At 38.0% G+C, this 23,097-nt stretch overlaps 1 protein-coding gene across 5 annotated transcripts in view; it reads right to left on the minus strand.

Annotated features, from left to right (window-relative positions):
- Nucleotides 1-23,097, minus strand: part of CB1H4orf33 (chromosome B1 C4orf33 homolog) — a 126,707-nt gene that overhangs the window by 11,393 nt on the left and 92,217 nt on the right. The window lies entirely within an intron of this gene.

A 23,097-nucleotide genomic window follows, 5' to 3' on the forward strand; every position in this document is an offset into this window, starting at 1 on the left:
AGCCAAAATCCCAAAGGGAACCAGTTCCTGCCAGAGAACTTGCTCGCTCTGCGCAAACACCCAACTCTGTGCTTCTGCGGAGCCAAACCTCAGGCAGCGGATCTGACTCCCTCCCGCTGCCACAGGGCTCCTCCTGAAGTGGATCACCTAAGGAGAAGCGAGCTAAGCCTGCCCCTCCAGCCCCCGTGCACCTTGCCTACCCACCCCAGCTAATACGCCAGATCCCCAGCAACACAAGCCTGGCAGTGTGCAAGTAGCCCAGACGGGACACGCCACCCCACAGGGAATCCCGCCCCTAGGAGAGGGGAAGAGAAGGCACACACCAGTCTGACTGTGGCCCCAGCGGTGGGCTGGGGGCAGACATCGGGTCGGACTGCGGCCCCGCCCACTAACTCCAGTTATACACCACAGCACAGGGGAAGTGCACTGCAGGTCCTCACCACGCCAGGGACTCTCCAAAATGACCAAACGGAAGAATTCCCCTCAGAAGAATCTCCAGGAAATAACAACAGCTAACGAACTGATCAAAAAGGATTTAAATAATATAACAGAAAGTGAATTTAGATTAATAGTCATAAAATTAATCGCAGGGCTTGAAAACAGTATACAGGACAGCAGAGAATCTCTTGCCACAAAGATCGAGGGACTAAGGAACAGTCACGAGGAGTTGAAAAACGCTTTAAATGAATTGCAAAACAAAATGGAATCCACGATGGCTCGGCTTGAAGAGGCAGAGGAGAGAATAGGTGAACTAGAAGATAAAGTTATGGAGAAAGAGGAAGCTGAAAGAAAGAGAGATAAAAAAATCCAGGAGTATGAGGGGAAAATTAGAGAACTAAGTGATACACTAAAAAAAAATAATATACGCATAATTGGTATCCCAGAGGAGGAAGAGAGAGGGAAGGGTGCTGAAGGGGTACTTGAACAAATTATAGCTGAGAACTTCCCTGAACTGGGGAAGGAAAAAGGCATTGAAATCCAAGAGGCACAGAGAACTCCCTTCAGACGTAACTTGAATCGATCTTCTGCACAACATATCATAGTGAAACTGGCAAAATACAAGGATAAAGAGAAAATTCTGAAAGCAGCAAGGGATAAACGTGCCCTCACATATAAAGGGAGACCTATAAGACTCGTGACTGATCTCTCCTTTGAAACTTGGCAGGCCAGAAAGGCTTGGCACGATATCTACAGTGTGCTAAACAGAAAAAATATGCAGCCGAGAATCCTTTATCCAGCAAGTCTGTCATTTAGAATAGAAGGAGAGATAAAGGTCTTCCCAAACAAACAAAAACTGAAGGAATTTGTCACCACGAAACCAGCCCTACAAGAGATCCTAAGGGGGATCCTGTGAGACAAAGTACCAGAGACATCACTACAAGCATAAAACATACAGACATCACAATGACTCTAAACCCATATCTTTCTATAATAACACTGAATGTAAATGGATTAAATGCGCCAACTAAAAGACATAGGGTATCAGAATGGATAAAAAAACAAGACCCATCTATTTGCTGTCTACAAGAGACTCATTTTAGATCTGAGGACACCTTTAGATTGAGAGTGAGGGGATGGAGAACTATTTATCATGCTCCTGGAAGCCAAAAGAAAGCTGGAGTAGCCATACTTATATCAGACAAACTAGACTTTAAATTAAAGGCTGTAACAAGAGATGAAGAAGGGCATTATATAATAATCACAGGGTCTATCCACCAGGAAGAGCTAACTATTATAAATGTCTATGCGCCAAATACCCGAGCCCCCAGATATATAAAACAATTACTCATAAACATAAGCAACCTTATTGATAAGAATGTGGTCATTGCAGGGGACTTTAACACCCCACTTACAGAAATGGATAGATCATCTAGGCACACAGTCAATAAAGAAACAAGGGACCTGAATGATACATTGGATCAGATGGACTTGACAGATATATTTAGAACTCTGCATCCCAAAGCAACAGAATATACTTTCTTCTCGAGTGCACATGGAACATTCTCCAAGATAGATCATATACTGGGTCACAAAACAGCCCTTCATAAGTTTACAAGAATTGAAATTATACCATGCATACTTTCAGACCAGAATGCTATGAAGCTTGAAATCAACCACAGGAAAAAGTCTGGAAAACCTCCAAAAGCATGGAGGTTAAAGAACACCCTACTAACGAATGAGTGGGTCAACCAGGCAATTAGAGAAGAAATTAAAACATATATGGAAACAAACGAAAATGAAAATACAACAATCCAAACGCTCTGGGATGCAGCGAAGGCAGTCCTGAGAGGAAAATACATTGCAATCCAGGCCTATCTCAAGAAACAAGAAAAATCCCAAATACAAAATCTAACAGCACACCTAAAGGAAATAGAAGCAGAACAGCAAAGGCAGCCTAAACCCAGCAGAAGAAGAGAAATCATAAAGATCAGAGCAGAAATAAACAATATAGAATCTAAAAAAACTGTAGAGCAGATCAACGAAACCAAGAGTTGGTTTTTTGAAAAAATAAACAAAATTGACAAACCTCTAGCCAGGCTTCTCAAAAAGAAAAGGGAGATGACCCAAATAGATAAAATCATGAATGAAAATGGAATGATTACAACCAATCCCTCAGAGATACAAACAATTATCAGGGAATACTATGAAAAATTATATGCCAGAAAATTGGACAACCTGGAAGAAACGGACAAATTTCTAAACACCCACACTCTTCCAAAACTCAATCAGGAGGAAATAGAAAGCTTGAACAGACCCATAACCAGCGAAGAAATCGAATCGGTTATCAAAAATCTCCCAACAAATAAGAGTCCAGGACCAGATGGCTTCCCAGGGGAGTTCTACCAGACATTTAAAGCAGAGATAATACCTATCCTTCTCAAGCTATTCCAAGAAATAGAAAGGGAAGGAAAACTTCCAGACTCATTCTATGAAGCCAGTATTACTTTGATTCCTAAACCAGACAGAGACCCAGTAAAAAAAGAGAACTACAGGCCAATATCCCTGATGAATATGGATGCAAAAATTCTTAATAAGATACTAGCAAATCGAATTCAACAGCATATAAAAAGAATTATTCACCATGATCAAGTGGGATTCATTCCTGGGATGCAGGGCTGGTTCAACATTCGCAAATCGATCAACGTGATACATCACATTAACAAAAAAAAAGAGAAGAACCATATGATCCTGTCAATCGATGCAGAAAAGGCCTTTGACAAAATCCAGCACCCTTTCTTAATAAAAACCCTTGAGAAAGTCGGGATAGAAGGAACATACTTAAAGATCATAAAGGCCATTTATGAAAAGCCCACAGCTAACATCATCCTCAACGGGGAAAAACTGAGAGCTTTTTCCCTGAGATCAGGAACACGACAGGGATGCCCACTGTCACCGCTGCTCTTTAATATAGTGCTGGAAGTTCTAGCATCAGCAATCAGACAACAAAAGGAAATCAAAGGCATCAAAATTGGCAAAGAGGAAGTCAAGCTTTCGCTTTTTGCAGATGACATGATATTATACATGGAAAATCCGATAGACTCCACCAAAAGTCTGCTAGAACTGATACATGAATTCAGCAAAGTTGCAGGATACAAAATCAATGTACAGAAATCAGTTGCATTCTTATACACTAACAATGAAGCAACAGAAAGACAAATGAAGAAACTGATCCCATTCACAATTGCACCAAGAAGCATAAAATACCTAGGAATAAATCTAACCAAAGATGTAAAAGATCTGTATGCTGAAAACTATAGAAAGCTTATGCAGGTAATTGAAGAAGATATAAAGAAATGGAAAGACATTCCCTGCTCATGGATTGGAAGAATAAATATTGTCAAAATGTCAATACTACCCAAAGCTATCTACACATTCAATGCAATCCCAATCAAAATTGCACCAGCATTCTTCTCGAAACTAGAACAAGCAATCCTAAAATTCATATGGAACCACAAAAGGCCCCGAATAGCCAAAGTAATTTTGAAGAAGAAGACCAAAGCAGGAGGCATCACAATCCCAGACTTTAGCCTCTACTACAAAGCTGTCATCATCAAGACAGCATGGTATTGGCATAAAAACAGACACATAGACCAATGGAATAGAATAGAAACCCCAGAACTAGACCCACAAACGTATGGCCAACTCATCTTTGACAAAGCAGGAAAGAACATCCAATGGAAAAAAGACAGTCTCTTTAACAAATGGTGCTGGGAGAACTGGACAGCAACATGCAGAAGGTTGAAACTAGACCACTTTCTCACACCATTCACAAAAATAAACTCAAAATGGATAAAGGACCTGAATGTGAGACAGGAAACCATCAAAACCTTAGAGGAGAAAGCAGGAAAAGACCTCTCTGACCTCAGCCGTAGCAATCTCTTACTCGGCACATCCCCAAAGGCAAGGGAATTAAAAGCAAAAGTGAATTACTGGGACCTTATGAAGATAAAAAGCTTCTGCACAGCAAAGGAAACAACCAACAAAACTAAAAGGCAACCAACGGAATGGGAAAAGATATTTGCAAATGACACATCGGACAAAGGGCTAGTATCCAAAATCTATAAAGAGCTCATCAAACTCCACACCCGAAAAACAAATAACCCAGTGAAGAAATGGGCAGAAAACATGAATAGACACTTCTCTAAAGAAGACATCCGGATGGCCAACAGGCACATGAAAAGATGTTCAACGTCGCTCCTTATCAGGGAAATACAAATCAAAACCACACTCAGATACCACCTCACGCCAGTCAGAGTGGCCAAAATGAAGAAATCAGGAGACTATAGATGCTGGAGAGGATGTGGAGAAACAGGAACCCTCTTGCACTGTTGGTGGGAATGCAAATTGGTGCAGCCGCTCTGGAAAGCAGTGTGGAGGTTCCTCAGAAAATTAAAAATAGACCTACCCTATGACCCAGCAATAGCACTGCTAGGAATTTATCCAAGGGATACAGGAGTACTGATGCATAGGGGCACCTGTACCCCAATGTTTATAGCGGCACTCTCAACAATAGCCAAATTATGGAAAGAGCCTAAATGTCCATCAACTGATGAATGGATAAAGAAATTGTGGTTTATATACACAATGGAATACTACGTGGCAATGAGAAAAAATGAAATATGGCCTTTTGTAGCAACATGGATGGAACTGGAGAGTGTGATGCTAAGTGAAATAAGCCATACAGAGAAAGACAGATACCATATGGTTTCACTCTTATGTGGATCCTGAGAAACATAACAGAAACCCATGGGGGAGGGGAAGGAAAAAAAAAAAAAAAAAAAAAAAAAGAGGTTAGAGTGGGAGAGAGCCAAAGCATTAGAGACTGTTAAAAACTGAGAACAAACTGAGGGTTGATGGGGGGGGGAGGGAGGGCAGGGTGGGAGGGAGGGCAGGGTGGGTGATGGGTATTGAGGAGGGCACCTTTTGGGATGAGCACTGGGTGTTGTATGGAAACCAATTTGACAGTAAATTTCATATATTAAAAAATAAAATAAAAAAAAAAAAATAAACCTGCATGATAATGTCCTATAGAATTATATACCTACTATATGCCTAATGCTAAAAATGTGAAATGTATTTGTTTGTCAACATTATGGCAGATTTTATAGATGGCACAAATATTTCAATGAACTTCTAACCCAAAGAACCATCCTAGGAGAAAACATACTCCTTCAGATACAAATATTTTTTTCTTCCTTTCAGAGAAAAGGAGATTTCCTTATTTTGTAAATTCCCAGTATAGTTTATATTTTGGTGTTGTTCATTTTTTTAAAATTTTGCTTCTCCTTTGTTTTTTTTTTCCAAATAAGAGATACTTAAAGTAGATATAAATAAAACACATACTAAAAAAATCATATAAAACTTGTAAGAAATCCAATGTTAACTAAATTAACAAAACATTTAAAAAAGTAATAAATGACATTTATTAGTGAAAGCTTCACTAAAAGTGAAAGCTTCAGGAGAGGTGACATATTATTTGACTCTGTATCCTCTGGCCCTAACACAGAGCCAGGCCCATAAAAGGTACTCAGTGAAACTTGGATTAACAAATGAAAGAATAAATGAATGAATTCATTTCTGCCTAATAAATATACTTAAAAACTAATTTTGTTTCATTAATCAAACCCATTTTTTAACAAACTACTTTCAGTAGCAATTTGCTTGATACTCAAGTATACATACCTTTTTCTACCTATGAAAACAAAACTGTGCTCCAGTTTTCAGTGTTGATTATGCTAGATACTACAGTATGACAGAGCCAAACCATTTCAAGAATTCAGCAAAACACTTCACTCTATTTGACACTTAAATAGACCAACAGTATTAAATCCATCACCTTCGTTCTGTTACCTCCACTACTGGGATTTTAATCCAGTTGGTATCCACCTAACACTCAATATACCCACAGTTCTCAATTTTGATTTTTCCCTTCCATGAAATGGAAAATCAAATGGTAAAGTTAACAGAAGTGTAAAAAACACAGTACAAATGTATTTTAATGGCAGTGTGAGTGTCGTTTAGGATAGCTGCTCTCTGAATAAATAGATTTGGGGCCTAACAATTAGAGAAAAAGGCATGGCATGTCCATCGCTTAGACCTGAAGACCTGTTGGCTGATCACTGTCCAGTTATGATTACTGGTCTCACCTGCAGTTTCTCTATAGCTCAAAAAACTGTCTAGCTGATTTTGTATGCAGAGGTTCCTAGATCGATTTCGTCCTGGAATAGATTCCTCACAAACAAGGATAATCCTTTATTTGAGGTATAGTCACTTGAATTCCTCTCTGTATTCTTCACTGTCAGGCTTTGCAATTTTTATTTATTCTTAGTAGAATGCACTTACTATTGTAGTTATGGCACTTTTCACTCTAAGTCCTTCTTTTCAGAGTCTTCAAGAAAGAAACGTCTTTAGCTAGAAATTTCTCATGCTTGTTGACAGTCCAGAAATGATTTATTTTACAAAGGAATAGAGGTGAAAGGAGTAGAAAGATAATTTATTCTACCATCTTTGAGAACGTGATTATCAGTTAATCACAAGTTTACTGTTAAATGAAATGTGATGGCTTTCAACCTTTAATTTTTATTGCTTTTATCTTTGTTAATAACACTAAAATATTTCAAAATTTCCTGAATAGAGAAAACCTAGGGTAAAAATATTGTCCGTGGCTAAAGTAATTTTAATTTATTCTCTTCCACATTAATGTGGTAAAATGGATTACTATAACACTAGACAATGAAAAACATGATGTAATCTTATGTATATATTTACAAATACATTTACAATATATTTATTCATACATGGGTCTATATATAAACCAATATTTACTTATTCTGTAGGTGTCCCTTCCAATGTTTTTAAACATTAGCTTCTTCCACACATGAAAGAGCCCATGATAATCAGAATTGTCACTCTCTAAAACCTCCACTTAATATTTTGACTATTAAATCCATTGCTTTCCAAACCTTTTCCCCCATAAAAATTACTGCATATAGGGGAACCTGGGTGGCTCAGTTGGTTAAGCATCAGACCTGGGCTCAGGTCATGATCTCACAGTTAGTGTGTTCAAGCCCTGCTTCAGGCTCTGTGCTGACAGCTCAGAGCCTGGAGCCTGCTTCCGACTCTCTCTCTCTCTCTCTCTCTCTGTTCCTTCCTTGTTTGCTCTCTGTCTCTTTCTCTCAAAAATAAATAAACATTGAGAAAAAAAATTTTTAAAGAATTACTGTATATATACGTAGGACTAAATTATAAAATGGTGGGGCACCTGGGTGGCTCAGTTGGTTGAGTGTCCACCTCTTGATTTCAGCTCAGGTCATGATCCCAGGGTCATGGGACTGAGCCTTGTGTTCAACTCTGTGCTAAGTGTCAAGCCTGCTTAAGATTCTCTCTGTCTCAAATATAGCATCCTTCTGGATTAAAACCCTCAAGAAAGTAGGGATAGAAGGATCATAACTCAACATCATAAAAGCCATATATGAAAGACTCAATGTTAATATCATCCTCAATAGGGAAAAACTGAGAGCTTTCCCCCTAAGGTCAGGACGAGACAGGTATATCCACTCTCACCACTGTTATTCAACATAGTATTGGAAATCTTAGCCTCTGCAATCAGACAACACAAAGAAATAAAAGGCATCCAAATCAGCCAGGAGGAGGTAAAACTTTCTCTCTTATCAGATGACATGATACTCTATATGGAAAACCCAAAAGATGCCACCAAAAAACTGCTAGAACTGATTCATGAATTCAGCAAAGTTGCAGGATATAAAATCAATGCACAGAAATCGGTTGCATTCCTATACACCAACAAAGAAGCAACAGAAAGAGAAATCAAGGGATTGAACCCATTTACAGTTGCTAAAAAACCATAAAATACCTGGGAATAAACCTAACCAAAGATGTAAAAGATCTACACACTGAGAAGTATAGAAAGAAAGAAAGAAATTGAAGAAGACACAAAACAATGGAAAAAGATTCCATATTCCTGGATAGGAAGAACAAATATTGTTAAAATGTCGATAATACCCAAAGCAATCTACACATTCAATGCGATCCCTATCAAAGTAACACCAGCATTCTTCACAAAGCTAGAACAAACAATCCTAAGATTTGTATGGAACCAGAAGAGACCACGAATAGCCAAAGCGATCTTGAAAAAGAAAACCAAAGTAGGAGGCATCACAATCCCAGACTTCAAGCTATACTACAAAGCTGTAATCATCAAGACAGTATGGTACTGGCACAAGAACAGATACTCAGATCAATGGCACAGAATAGAGAACCCAGAAATGGACCCACAAATGTATGGCCAACTAATCTTTGACAAAGCAGGAAAGAATATCCAATGGAATGAAGACACTCTCTTCAGCAACTGGTGTTGGGAAAACTGGACGGCGACATGAAGAACAATGAACCTGGACCACTTTCTTACACCATACACAAAAATAAACTCAAAGTGGATGTAAGACCTCAATGTAAGACACGAAGCCATCAAAATCTTCGAGGAGAAAGCAGGCAAAAACTTCTTTGATCTTGGCCGCAGCCACTTCTTACTCAACATGTCTCCGGAGGCAAGGGAAACAAAAGCAAAAATGAACTACTGGGACCTCATCAAAATAAAAAGCTTCTGCACAGCAAAGGAAACAATCAGCAAAACTAAAAGGCAACCAACAGAATGGGAGAAGATATTTGCAAATGACGTTTCAGATAAAGGGTCAGTATCCAAAATCTATAGAGAACTTATCAAACTCAACACCCAAAAAACAAATAATCTGGTGAAGAAATGGGCAAAAGACATGAATAGACACTTCTCCAAAGAAGACATCCAGATGACCAACCGACACATGAAAAAATGCTGAACATCACTCATCATCAGGGAAATACAAATCAAAACCACATTTAGATACCACTTTATACCTGTCAGAATGGCTAACATTAACAACTCAGGCAACAACAGATGTTGAGGAGGATGCAGAGAAAGAGGACCTCTTTTGCATTGTTGGTGGGATGCAAGCTGGTGCAGCCACTCTGGAAAACAGTATGGACATTCCTCAAAAAACAAAAATAAAACTACCCTATGACCCAGCAATTGCACTACTAGGTATTTATCCAAGGGACAGGTATGCTGTTTCGAAGAGGCACATGTACCCTAATGTCTATAGCAGCACTATCAACAATAGCCAAAGTATGGAAAGAGCCCAAATGTCCATTGATGGATGAATGGATAAAGAAGATGTGGTATATATATACACACAATAGAGTATTACTCAGCAGTCAAAAAGAATGAAATCTTGCCATTTGCAACTATGTGGATGGAACTGGAGGGTATTATGCTAAGCAAAACTAGTCAGAGAAAGACAAATATCATATGACTTCACTCATGTGAGGACTTTAAGACACAGAACAGATGAACATCAGGGAAGGAAAAATAATATAAAAACAGGGAGGGGACAAAACATAAGAGACTCTTAAATATGGAGAACAAACAGAGGGTTACTGGAGGGGTTGTGGAAAGGGGGATGGGCTAAATGGGTAAGGGGAATTAAGGAATCTACTCCTGAAATCATTGTTGCACTATATGCTAACCAATTTGGATATAAATTAAAAAAATAAAATTAAAAAATTAAAAAAATAAAATAAAAGATTCTCACTGTCTCTGTCCCTCTCTCTCTCTCCCTCTGTCTCTCTCCCCTGTTTGCACACTCTCTCTCTCTAAAATAAAAAATAAATTACAAAATGGTTATTGAAACAATTATTTAACAGCATTTCAAGATGTATCAAACTCACTATGGAATGCTCTGATTTTGCTACATAAAATAAAATATTTAGACTAATTTCTTTAGAGACTAGCAAAATTCAAGACAATCAACGGATTGCCTCTTGTCTCTTTTTGTTCTAATAAAGGAAATTCTTCAAAGTAAGTTAGTGTTAATTACTTACAAGTTCATCCAGGGAGAAGTAAAGAAAGAATAGTGACTGCATTTGTTTAAAAGACTATTATTTTGGGGCACCTGGGTGGCTCAGTCAGTTGAGCATCCAACTTCAGCTCAGGTCATGATCTCGCAGTTGATGAGTTCGAGCCTCGTATCAGGCTCTGTGCTGACAGCTCAGAGCCTGGAGCCTGCTTTGGAGTCTGTGTCTCCCTTTCTCTCTGCCCCTCCCCCACTCATGGTCTGTCTCTCTTTGTCTCAAAAATAAACATTAAAAAAAATTTTTTTTAAAAGAAAGACTATTATTCTGACTTTCCAAATGTGAAATCTTCAATATAGACTAGTAAATAGTACAGAGACTATAGTCGAGTATATACAAAGAGTAACACTAGATATAACTATTAAGAATGTAAAGGAGAGGCACCTGCGTGACTCCGTCAGTAAGCATCCAACTCTTGGTTTCAGCTCAGGTCATGATCTCACGGTTGGTGGGTTCAAGCCCCACATCGGGCTCTGTGCTGGCAGCACAGAACCTGCTTGGGTTTTCTCTCTCTCCCTCTCTCTCTGCCCCTTCCCTGCTTGTGTGCATGCTCTCTCTCCCTTTCCAAACAAATAAATAAACATTAAAAAAAGGAATTTAAAGAAAATTTGTCATCATCTTAATTAGATGTAAAAGCATGCTGTTTATGAAAATTAAACCTATACTAATTTCTGATTTCTTATGCTAACTGTATGCTAACCGTGAAGGGTCTACAATGTATAAAACCCACCAAAATATTGAATTCATATACAGATAATGATTTCTCAAAACCAGGTTTATATACCAGAAACAGAAAGAGGAGAAAAGTATACATAAAAATATAAAGTTATATATTGTGTTTATTATTATTATATTGTTTTCATTAGAGCCCTAGAACTTGATTTTGTCTCATTTTTGTAGTTCCAAATGTAAAATTAAAATAAATAATCTACTTTTTGTCATATTTGAGTTTGGGTAAGACTAAGATAAAGCTATTACTAAATTTAAATTCCCTTCTCCTTTTAGGGTAGGACCAATAAGTAAGAGGTAAGCCAGGTATGAATATCATACATCAGGAATTACCCAAAAGGACATACCATATCCAGAACAGAACTTAACATGTTATAAAAACAGTACAATGAAGCACTCATATGGACTAGAGTTGTCTTAGCTTTTGCTCCAGGGAGCATAAACAGGTACATAAGGTCAAAACATAAAGAATGATTCTCTCTTTTCCTTCATATTCAGAATGATACATTGAGTCACCTTCTTGAGTACAAGGAGACAAACATAAATGACTGTTGCTCAACTTCCCAATACTGAAAACTATTATGCTAGCTTGAAAATGCTTTTTTTTTAGCACAAAAGCACTACTTCTCACAAATTCTTAAATAGCATAAAATTTTGTGTCTAATCAAATATTATTATTACTGTGTATGGAACACAGTAGGACCATCTGTCAGGCATATTATTTGGGGCCAAATCCCAACCTGTGTTTAAAAACAAAAAGTACTACATAAACTGTTCAGTTAGATGTTAGATGGTAGCCAGGGTTCAAATAGAAAACATGCATGAGCCATTCAGAACTTATGAATAAATAAAAATGGAAAGGTCAGTAATGGTCTTTCTTCCTCACTGTTACTAAGCCTTTGAAATAAGCTCAGGAAATGTATTCAGGTGGTTTTTTGATTAATTTGATAGAGGTACATCCATGGAACCAATTTACAAGTGATTTGCAGGCAGGCTGGCATTACTGAAATAAACGGTGCTATTACTATGATTTATGCTACCATTTCTAACACAAATGATAAAGTGAAATTTACAGTCCTTAATTACCACCATGAAAAATTGGGAGGGAGAGAAAGAGCAAAGATTGGCAATTTGCAAACTTGTCATTAAGGCAAGATACAAAAATCCATTTGTTATATTTAAATAAAAAAAAGATATTGCACAAATAGGCCTTACTATATTGTTATCAATCCACTGGGGAGAAGGAGGGACTTAAAAAACAAATGACAAGAACTTGACCTTGAGATGCCAGGAAATATGGTGGAGGAAAGCAGCTAACAAAGTGTAGCCTCTCTAGTTATAAAAATCAGGAAAGTGACAAAATACAACACTATTCTACACATTATTCTGGGCCTCTCACAAGACCCAGTTTATTCTTCAAATTATTTCTTTTCTATTCTATTTTTCTTTTCCATTCTATTTTTCACATGTTTTATAGCAGGAAAAAAAAACAAATTAATCATATCTTAATTTTTAACTAAATGTTTTTCTCTTTTCCCACTTATAACTCTTATCATTATATCTCTTCCCTAGCGATTGGAAGTCTGCTAGGATATTCAGAGATGGTTACAGAGGTGTTGCTATCCACAGAACTCTAACAAAGCAATACAGAGAACTCATTCTGAGAGACTTGGCTCAAGCACTGCAGTTGTCAAGAGGTTGCATATAATGTGAATGCCCAATTGCCTAGGCCATGGCTCTTTCCTCTCTCCATATTTAATCACTTCCTATTTTAATAATCCAGACAGGCCTGGGGTGCCTGGGTGGCTTAGTTGGTTGAGCATCCCACTCTTGGTTTTGGCTCAGGTCATGATCCCAGAGTCATGGGACTGAGCTCTGCATAAGGCTCCATGCTAAGTGTGGATCCTGCTTAAGATTCTCTCTCTCTCTCTCTCTCTCTCTCTCTCTCTCTCTCTCTCTCTCCCCCTCTACCCCTTTCCCTGCTCACGTGCTCTCCCTCTAACCACCACCACCACCACCATCATCATCATCATCATCATCATCATCCAGCCAGGGTTTATTTCCAATACTCACACTCGTGTGACTGACCTACTACCAGTAAATGCCTAGAGTTCTAATGGATCTTCTAACCACTATTTGCTAAGTTTGGTTCAATATGTAGTCAGAACGTGTAGCCTCATTCACACTGCTTCACAGACTTGTGTATGGCAAAACTCTGAAAAGTTACAAAATATAGCAACTAAGTATATATGAGGGGCAAGGGAGATGGGACAAACAGCAGAAGTTTCCGGTCTGCCTGATTTAGAAAATAATAGTACAATTTTAGAAGGAAAGAAGGCACAACCAAAACCTGGGAATTGATAGGTTAGTTTCAGAAATATTAAGTTTGAGTTGTTATCAGGACACCCAGGTACAGATGTCCAATAAACATTAGTAGGAATGTAGGACTAAAGCTCCCGAGATAACTTAGGCCCAGATATGTAGGTGTTGGAGAAATCTGAATAGAAATGAAGATTGAAGGCATGAGAGAGAATCAGATGGCCATCATGGAGAATATAAAGCCAAGAGACCTTACAGCAAAAACAAAGAGAAGACATATTTGGAAAAGTGGGAGAAAAGAAAAGAATGAGATCACAAAGGGCTAATAAGAGGGAAAAAAGGAAAATCCTGAAAAGAATCTAAAGAAGAAATAAATTACCATCAATGTCACATGCAGCATAGAAATCATGAAGAATAAGAAGATCCCATTAACTAATTTCAACTGGTAATTGCCAAAATAAAAGAATTTAAGAAAAAAGCACATTTGAGAAAAAGGAGCTGCAAGGGTAGAGTTCTCCTATTAGAAATCAAACAGGAAAAGGTTAAGAAGAACACTTCAGAGATGGATTAGTAGAAGACTTTGTAAATAATACATATACAGCACATACAAGTATCTCATTGATTTCTGATTTCTTGCCACTTCTTGAAAGTTTCTTCTTTCATGACTGGGATGTTATAGCACATAAAAAGCATTCAGAGAAGCTTTTAGTGGAGTTTATCTCTTTTGTACGTGGGACCCCAGTGATCATAATGAATTATTTTATCTTTGCTTGTTCCCAGAAAGCCTAAGAGCATTTGGGCATTCTACCATGAACCAGTTTCTCCAGTTCTACTTCCCATCAATTCAAGCTTGGTTCCCAATCCATAAAACTTCATTTTTTAAAGCAGCATTTCCTCCATTTTAATCATTTTCCTCCTAAGATTTTATTTTATTTTATTTTTTTTTATTTTTATTTTATTATTATTTATTTTTTGAAAGATAGAAACAGAGTCTGAGCAAGGGAGGAGCAGAGAGAAAGAGGGAGACACAGAATCCAAAGCAGTCTCCAGGCTCTGAGCTATTAGCACAGAGTCCAACGCAGGGCTTGAACTCATGAACTGTGAGATAATGACCCGAACCAAAGTCAGATGCTTAACCAACTGAGCCACCCAGGCACCACACCCCACCAAAATTTTAAATTACAATAAAATTTCACACCGTCTTTAATAACCTCCTTCATAAATTTCATGCTTTTCTCTCAGGAATTGCCCATACCTCCATTCATCTGTATTTGGAGAGTATATCTTTTTCATAAGCATTTTGTAAGTCATATTTTCATCACAGTACTGAAATATACCACATGGCATTCTCAGTGCTCTGAAACAGAAAATTCTGGTTCTAACTTATAAATTATTTTCATCAGTAGTTAATGTTAACTAGCTTTTGAGGGCTTACTTTATATATCAAACATTTTGTATAGTGCCTGATATTCATTATCTCATTTCATCATCTCCAAAGTCTTTTTTTTTTTTTAAGTTCATTTATTTATTTTGAGAGAGGGAGAGAACACACACATGCATGAACAGGGGAGGTGCAGAGAGAGAGAGAGGGAGAGAGAGAATCCCAAGCAGGCTCCACACTGTCAGTGCAGAGCCTGATGCAGGGCTCAATCCCACAAACCTTGAGATCATGTCCTGAATCAAAATCAAGAGTTAGACACTTAACTGACTGAACCACCCAAGTGCCCCTCCAAAGCCCTTGAAAATGATTATCTTTATTCACTCTAATTCATTGACAAGGAAACTCTAAGCGTCAGAAAGATTAGGTCACTCATCCAAAGTCACACAAGTAAGCAACAAAGAGGAAGTTTGAACCTACATCTATTTCACTCCAATGTTCATCATCTATCTTGTGGAAAATTCTATTTCAATCCTTTTGTAGTCTTACTTTACAAGAACATCAATCATTCATTAACACCTTTTCATTATTAGAATGCTGCACAAAACAAATTCTCATTACTAAATGCAGACATCTGTCAATTCCGGTTCATCCTATTGCAAAATACTGAAAAGGACAGAATTCAAGAATTGTTTTGTTCCTTCTTCACAGTTTTACCAAGTAGCATCCTGCCTCCTAAGAGACCCTGAGTTATTTTAATGGGTCTTTGCCCTCTTTCATTCTCTCTGTTCTTTTCTCTATCAATGCATCTTTATTGATAGATAGTGTGAATGTGCCATAAGATCACAATTTGAAATTCATCCTTAATTATCATCAAAATTATGATACATCTTCTAGGGTTAACTTTAGTATATATTATTATTTCTTATCAAATATATATCATGTATCTCTAAGTATATATTCACACTATTCAATGGTATTAAGTTAGTAGCATATCTTCATGTTCTATAGCTTAGTGTGAAAATGTTAAATTTTTTATTTTTATCATTAGATATATATATATATATATATATGTAATTTGATGGTATTATACTAGCAGCATATTTTCTATTAAGTAATTCTCAGACAATACACATATTGGTTCTTTGTTGCATTCCTTTTATAATTTTTCTCCTTTCTGTTTTCACAACTGAAATACAAGTTATACTTATGTCTTCTCAAACACATTAAAAATTGAACAACACAATTATATTTACAAGAAAAAAAGAAGATGCCATGCCTATATGTGATACTTTCTGTAAAACTTCACTGTCCAGTATTGTAGCCATTAGCCACACCTAGCAATTTAAATTTAATTAATTAAAATGAAATAATAGTTAAAATTTATTTTCCCAGTTACAATAGCCACATTTCAGGTGCTCAGAAGCCACATGTGGCTAGTGGCTCCTATTCTGGACAGAGCATATACAGAACATTTTCCATTATCACAGAAATTTCTGTTAACAGTACTGATTTACAATTTTCATTACATAAGTCAATCTTTAGTATGTTTTGCTACTTCTCTTATTACCCTCCAAGAATGGATAAAGAAAATATGGTATATGCATATAATAGAATATTAGATTCCTAAAGAGAAGGAAATTCTGCAATATGTGACAACATGGGTGAGTCTTAAAGACATTATGCTAAGTGAAATAAGCCTGTCACAGAAAGATAAATACTGTATGATTCCACTTATATGATGTATCTAAAACTGTCAAATTCATAGAATCGGAGTGGAATGGTGTTTGACAGGGGCTGGGGGAATATAATGGGGAGTTACTAATCAAGTAGCATAAAATCTCAGTTTAGAAAGATGAATTACCTCTAGAGATCTGCTATATACAACACTGTACCTATAGTGAACAATAATGTATTTTACACTTAAAAATTTAAGAGGGTAGATCTCCTGTTTTTTGTTCTTACCACAATAAAATACTTAAAAAAAAAAACAGAGCTATATCTGGCATGGTTCAGAGGGAAAACAAATGACAGATAATAAATTATTCTTTTACAATTGGAAAAAAAGTATTATCTTCCTTCCTACCTCTTTCTTTTTTTTATATTGCCAATACATACATAGCCCCTATAAATTTTTCTACTTACTACCACTTTGAAATAATAGTGTTGGAACTATTTTACAATGTAGTATCAATAACGCAAATGTCCTCCAAATCAAAAAGTCTTTCATAACTTTTCCTTAAACAAAATACCCAATAGAGCTTGAGTCACTTTGTTATTTCCCCTTGTGCCAAAACTTAAATAACAAAACAAAGTAAAACAATCCTTCCTAATAGAGTGTGCAACCTTTTGTAAATTCCAGTTATATTCCTACTGGTGGTCCCTTGCTGAGATTTTGTTTCTAGAGTTGGAAAAGAACTCTGCAAAGGTTTGTTATGATTCCTATGGACAGGTCATTATTTCAGTTCTTAAATCCTGTATTTCTACCACTGTCAGCAACTTTATAATAGGCACTTGGCTTTTTCCTTGCTTATCTATTTTCTGAAAAGTTTGAAGTCAACAGACTACACATATGAAAAGCTGACAAAAGTTAGGGTTGTAGTGTATACTTATGGAACACACAAAAGATAACTGGCCAACGTATACACCAAACTTCTAATCTTGGCCTTCTTATCAGTACACTCTTTGAGATATCCTTAACAGAAAGTTTACATCTTAATGCATTTCTTATTAGAAAAAAAGAGCTACATCATACTATTGTGTCTTCTTAATGATTAAAAAGAACCACCAAACATAAACCATGTACTTTAAATATGGAAACAAGAAAATAAAGCTAAGACTCTTAAAAGCAGTTGAGTGTGGAAATAAGGCTAGAGTGAAGAATAATGTGGAAAGGAATACTGTATTTAGCCTTAAAAGCACTTCAGGTGATTTTTAAACCATGTACATTTAACAAACAGCTTTTTAAAATAATAAACTTGAATATTGGGGGAAGATGGTGGCGTAGGAGGACGCTGGGCTCACTGCATCCTATGGATCACTTAGATTCCACCTACACCTGCCTAAATAACCCAGAAAACCACCAGAAGACTAGCAGAATGGAGTCCCCGGAGCCAAGCGCAGATGAGAGGCCCATGGAAGAGGGTAGGAAGGGCGGAGAGGCGGTGTGTGCTACACGGACTGGCGGGAGGGAGCCGGGGTGGAGGTGTAGCCCGCCTGGCAAGGCAGAGCTCCAGAGTCTGGCTTGCAAAAGCAGAGGGGCCGGACTGCGTGAGTTCTGATAGCCAGCGGGACTTAACATCTGGAAGGTTATAAATTAACAGCTCTGCTCGGAGAACAGGAGGGCTGGAAGACAATGGAGGGAGAGTTGTTGAGCCCTGGACGACAGAGCTCAGCTTGACAGGGAACAAAGGCTCTTGCCAGCGCCATCTCCCTCACCCATCCCCCAGCCAAAATCCCAAAGGGAACCAGTTCCTGCCAGGGAACTTGCTTGCACCACACAAACACCCAACGCTGTGCTTCTGCGGATCCATCCCTCTGGCCAGTCTGACTCCCTCCCGGTGCCACAGGGCCCCTCCCGAAGTGGATATCTGAAGGAAAAGCGAGCTGAGCCTGCCCTTCCTGCCCCTGTGCACCTTGCCAATCCACCCCAGCTAATACGCCAGATCCCTAGCACCACAAGCCTGGCAGTGTGCAGTAGCCCAGACGGGCCATGCCACCCCACAGTGAATCCCACCCCTAGGAGAGGGGAAGAGAAGGCATACACCAGTCTGACTGTGGCCCCAGCGGTGGGCTGGGGCAGACATCAGGTCTGACTGCGCCCCACCCACCAACACAAGTTATTCAAGACAGCACAGGGGAAGTGCCCCGCAGTCCCCCACCACACCAGGGACTATCCAAAATGACGAAACGGAAGAATTCCCCTCAGAAAAACGTCCAGGAAATAACAACAGCTAACAAACTGATCAAAAATGATTTAAACAATATAACAGAAAGTGAATTTAGAATAATAGTCATAAAATTAATCGCTGGGCTTGAAAACAGTATAAAGGACAGCAGAGAATCTATTGCTACAGAGATCAAGGGACTAAGGAACAGCCAGGAGGAGCTAAAAAATGCTATTAATGAGCTCCAAAATAAAATGGAGACAACCATGGCCCGGACTGAAGAGGCAGAGGAGAGAATAAGTGAACTAGAAGATAAAATTATGGAAAAAATAAGAAGCTGAGAAAAAGATAAAAAAAAATCCAGGAGTATGAGGGGAAAATTAGAGAACTAAGTTGATGCACTAAAGAGAAATAATCTACACATAATTGGTATTCCAGAGGAGGAAGAGAGAGGGAAAGGTGCTGAAGGTGTACTTGAAGAAATAATAGCTGAGAACTTCCCTGATCTGGGGAAGGAAAAAGGCATTGAAACCCAAGAGGCACAGAGATCTCCCTTCAGACGTAACTTGAATCGATCTTCTGCATGACATATCATAGTCAAACTGGCAAAATGCAAGGATAAAGAGAAAATTCTGAAAGCAGCTAGGGATAAACATGCTCGAACATATAAAGGGAGACCTATAAGACTTGTGACCCATCTCTCTACTGAAACTTGGCAGGCCAGAAAGGAATCGCAGGAGATCTTCAATGTGATGAACAGAAAAAAATATGCAGCCAAGAATCCTTTATCCAGCAAGTCTGTCATTTAGAATAGAAGGAGAGATAAAGGTCTTCCCAAACAAACAAAAACTGAAGGAATTCGTCACCACTAAACCAGCCCTACAAGAGATCCTGAGGGGGATCCTGTGAGACAAAGTACCAGAGACATCGCTACAAGCATGAAACCTACAGACATCACAATGACTCTAAACCCATATCTTTCTATAATAACACTGAATGTAAATGGACTAAATGCTCCAACCAAAAGACATAGGGTATCAGAATGGATAAAAAAAACAAGACCCATCTATTTGCTGTCTATGAGAGACTCATTTTAGACCTGAGGACACCTTCAGATTGAGAGTGAGGGGATGGAGAACTATTTATCATGCTACGGGAAGTCAAAAGAAAGCTGGAGTAGCCATACTTATATCAGACAAACCAGACTTTAAATTAAAGGCTGTAACAAGAGATGAAGAAGGGCATTATATAATAATCACAGGGTCTATCCATCAGGAAGAGCTAACAATTATAAATGTCTATGTGCCAAATACAGGAGCCCCCAAATATATAAAACAATTACTCACACACATAAGCAAATTATTGATAAGAATATGATAATTGCAGGGGACTTTAACACTCCACTTACAGAAATGGATAGATCATCTAGGCACACGGTCAATAAAGAAACAAGGGCCCTGAATGATACATTGGATCAGATGGACTTGACAGATGTATTTAGAACTCTGCATCCCAAAGCAACAGAATATTCTTTCTTCTCGAGTGCACATGAAACCTTCTCCAAGATGGATCACATAATAGGTCACAAAACAGCCCTTCATAAGTCTACAAGAATTGAGATCATACTATGCATACTCTCAGACCACAATGCTATGAAGCTTGAAATCAACCACAGGAAAAAAGTCTGGAAAACCTCCAAAAGCATGGAGGTTAAAGAACACCCTTCTAAAGAATGAATGGCTCAACCAGGCAATTAGAAAAGAAATTTAAAAATATATGGAAACAAACGAAAATGAACATACAACAATCCAAACGCTTTGGGATGCAGTGAAGGCAGTCCTGAGAGGAAAATACACTGCAATCCAGGCCTATCTCCAGAAACAAGAAAAATTCCAAATACAAAATCTAACCACACACCTAAAGGAAATAGAAGCAGAACAGCAAAGACAGGCTAAACCCAGCAGAAGAAGGGAAATAATAAAGATCAGAGTAGAAATAAACAATATAGAATCTAAAAAAACTGTAGAGCAGATCAATGAAACCAAGAGTTGTTTTTTTGAAAAAATAAACAAAATTGATTAACCTCTAGCCAGGCTTCTCAAAAAGAAAAGGGAGATGACCCAAATAGATAAAATCATGAATGAAAATGGAATTATTACAACCAATCCCTCAGAAATACAAGCAATTATCAAGGAATACTATGAAAAATTATATGCCAACTAACTGGACAACCTGGAAGAAATGGACAAAGTCCTAAACACTCACACGCTTCTAGAACTCAATCAGGAGGAAATAGAAAGCTTGAACAGACCCATAACCAGAAAAGAAATTGAATCGGTTATCAAAAATCTCCCAACAAATAAGAGTCCAGGACCAGATGGCTTTCCAGGGGAGTTCTACCAGACGTTTAAAGCACAGATAATACCTATCCTTCTCAAGCTATTCCAAGAAATAGAAAGGGAAGGACAACTTCCAGACTCATTCTATGAAGCCAGTATTACTTTGATTCCCAAACCAGACAGAGACCCAGAAAAAAAAGAGAACTACAGGCCAATATCCCTGATGAATATGGATGCAAAAATTCTCAATAAGATACTAGCAAATCGAATTCAACAGCATATAAAAATAATTATTCACCATGATCAAGTGGGATTCATTCCTGGGATGCAGGGCTGGTTGAACATTCGCAAATCAATCAACGTGATACATCACATTAATAAAAGAAAAGAAAAGAACCATATGATCCTGTCAATCGATGCAGAAAAGGCATTTGACAAAATTCAGCACCCTTTCTTAATAAAAACCCTCGAGAAAGTCGGGAAAGAAGGAACACACTTAAACATCATAAAAGCCACTTATGAAAAGCCCACAGCTCATATCATACTCAATGGGGAAAAACAGAGCTTTTTTCCTGAGATCAGGAACACGACAGGGATGCCCACTGTCACCGCTGTTGTTTAATATAGTGCTGGAAGTTCTAGCATCAGCAATCAGACAACAAAAGGAAATCAAAGGCATCAAAATTGGCAAAGGTGAAGTTAAGCTTTCACTTTTTGCAGATGACATGATATTATACATGGAAACCCAATAGACTCCACCAAAAGTCTGCTAGAACTGATACATGAATTCAGCAAAGTTGTAGGATACAAAATCAATGTACAGAAATCAGTTGCATTCTTATACACTAATAATGAAGCAACAGAAAGACAAATAAAGAAACTGATCCCATTCACAATTGCACCAAGAAGCATAAAATACCTAGGGATAAATCTAACCAAAGATGTAAAAGATCTGTATGCTAAAAACTATAGAAAGCTTATGAAGGAAATTGAAGAAGATATAAAGAAATGGAAAGACATTCCCTGCTCATGGATTGGAAGAATAAATATTGTCAAAATGTCAATACTACCCAAAGCTATCTACACATTCAATGCAATCCCAATCAAAATTGCACCAGCATTCTTCTCGAAGCTAGAACAAGCAATCCTAAAATTCATATGGAACCACAAAAGGCCCCGAATAGCCAAAGTAATTTTGAAGAAGAAGACCAAAGCAGGAGGCATCACAATCCCAGACTTTAGCCTCTACTACAAAGCTGTCATCATCAAGACAGCATGGTATTGGCACAAAAACAGACACATAGACCAATGGAATAGAATAGAAACTCCAGAACTAGACCCACAAACGTACAGCCAACTAATCTTTGACAAAGCAGGGAAGAACATCCAATGGAAAAAAGACAGTCTCTTTAACAAATGGTGCTGGGAGAACTGGACAGCAACATGCAGAAGGTTGAAACTAGACCACTGTCTCACACCATTCACAAAAATAAATTCAAAATGGATAAAGGACCTGAATGTGAGACAGGAAACCATCAAAACCCTAGAGGAGAAAGCAGGAAAAGACCTCTCTGACCTCAGCTGCAGCAATTTCTTACTTGACACATCCCCAAAGGCAAGGGAATTAAAAGCAAAAATGAATTACTGGGACCTTATGAAGATAAAAAGCTTCTGCACAACAAAGGAAACAACCAACAAAACTAAAAGGCAACCAATGGAATGGGAAAAGATATTTGCAAATGACATGTGAGACAAAGGGCTAGTATCCAAAATCTATAAAGAGCTCACCAAACTCCACACCCAGAAAACAAATAACCCAGTGAAGAAATGGGCAGAAAACATGAATAGACACTTCTCTAAAGAAGACATCTGGATGGCCAACAGGCACATGAAAAGATGCTCAACGTCACTCCTCATCAGGGAAATACAAATCAAAACCACACTCAGATATCACCTCATGCCAGTCAGAGTGGCCAAA

Source organism: Panthera leo, chromosome B1 (genome assembly GCF_018350215.1).
Source record: "Panthera leo isolate Ple1 chromosome B1, P.leo_Ple1_pat1.1, whole genome shotgun sequence".
NCBI classification, from domain to species: domain Eukaryota; kingdom Metazoa; phylum Chordata; class Mammalia; order Carnivora; family Felidae; genus Panthera; species Panthera leo.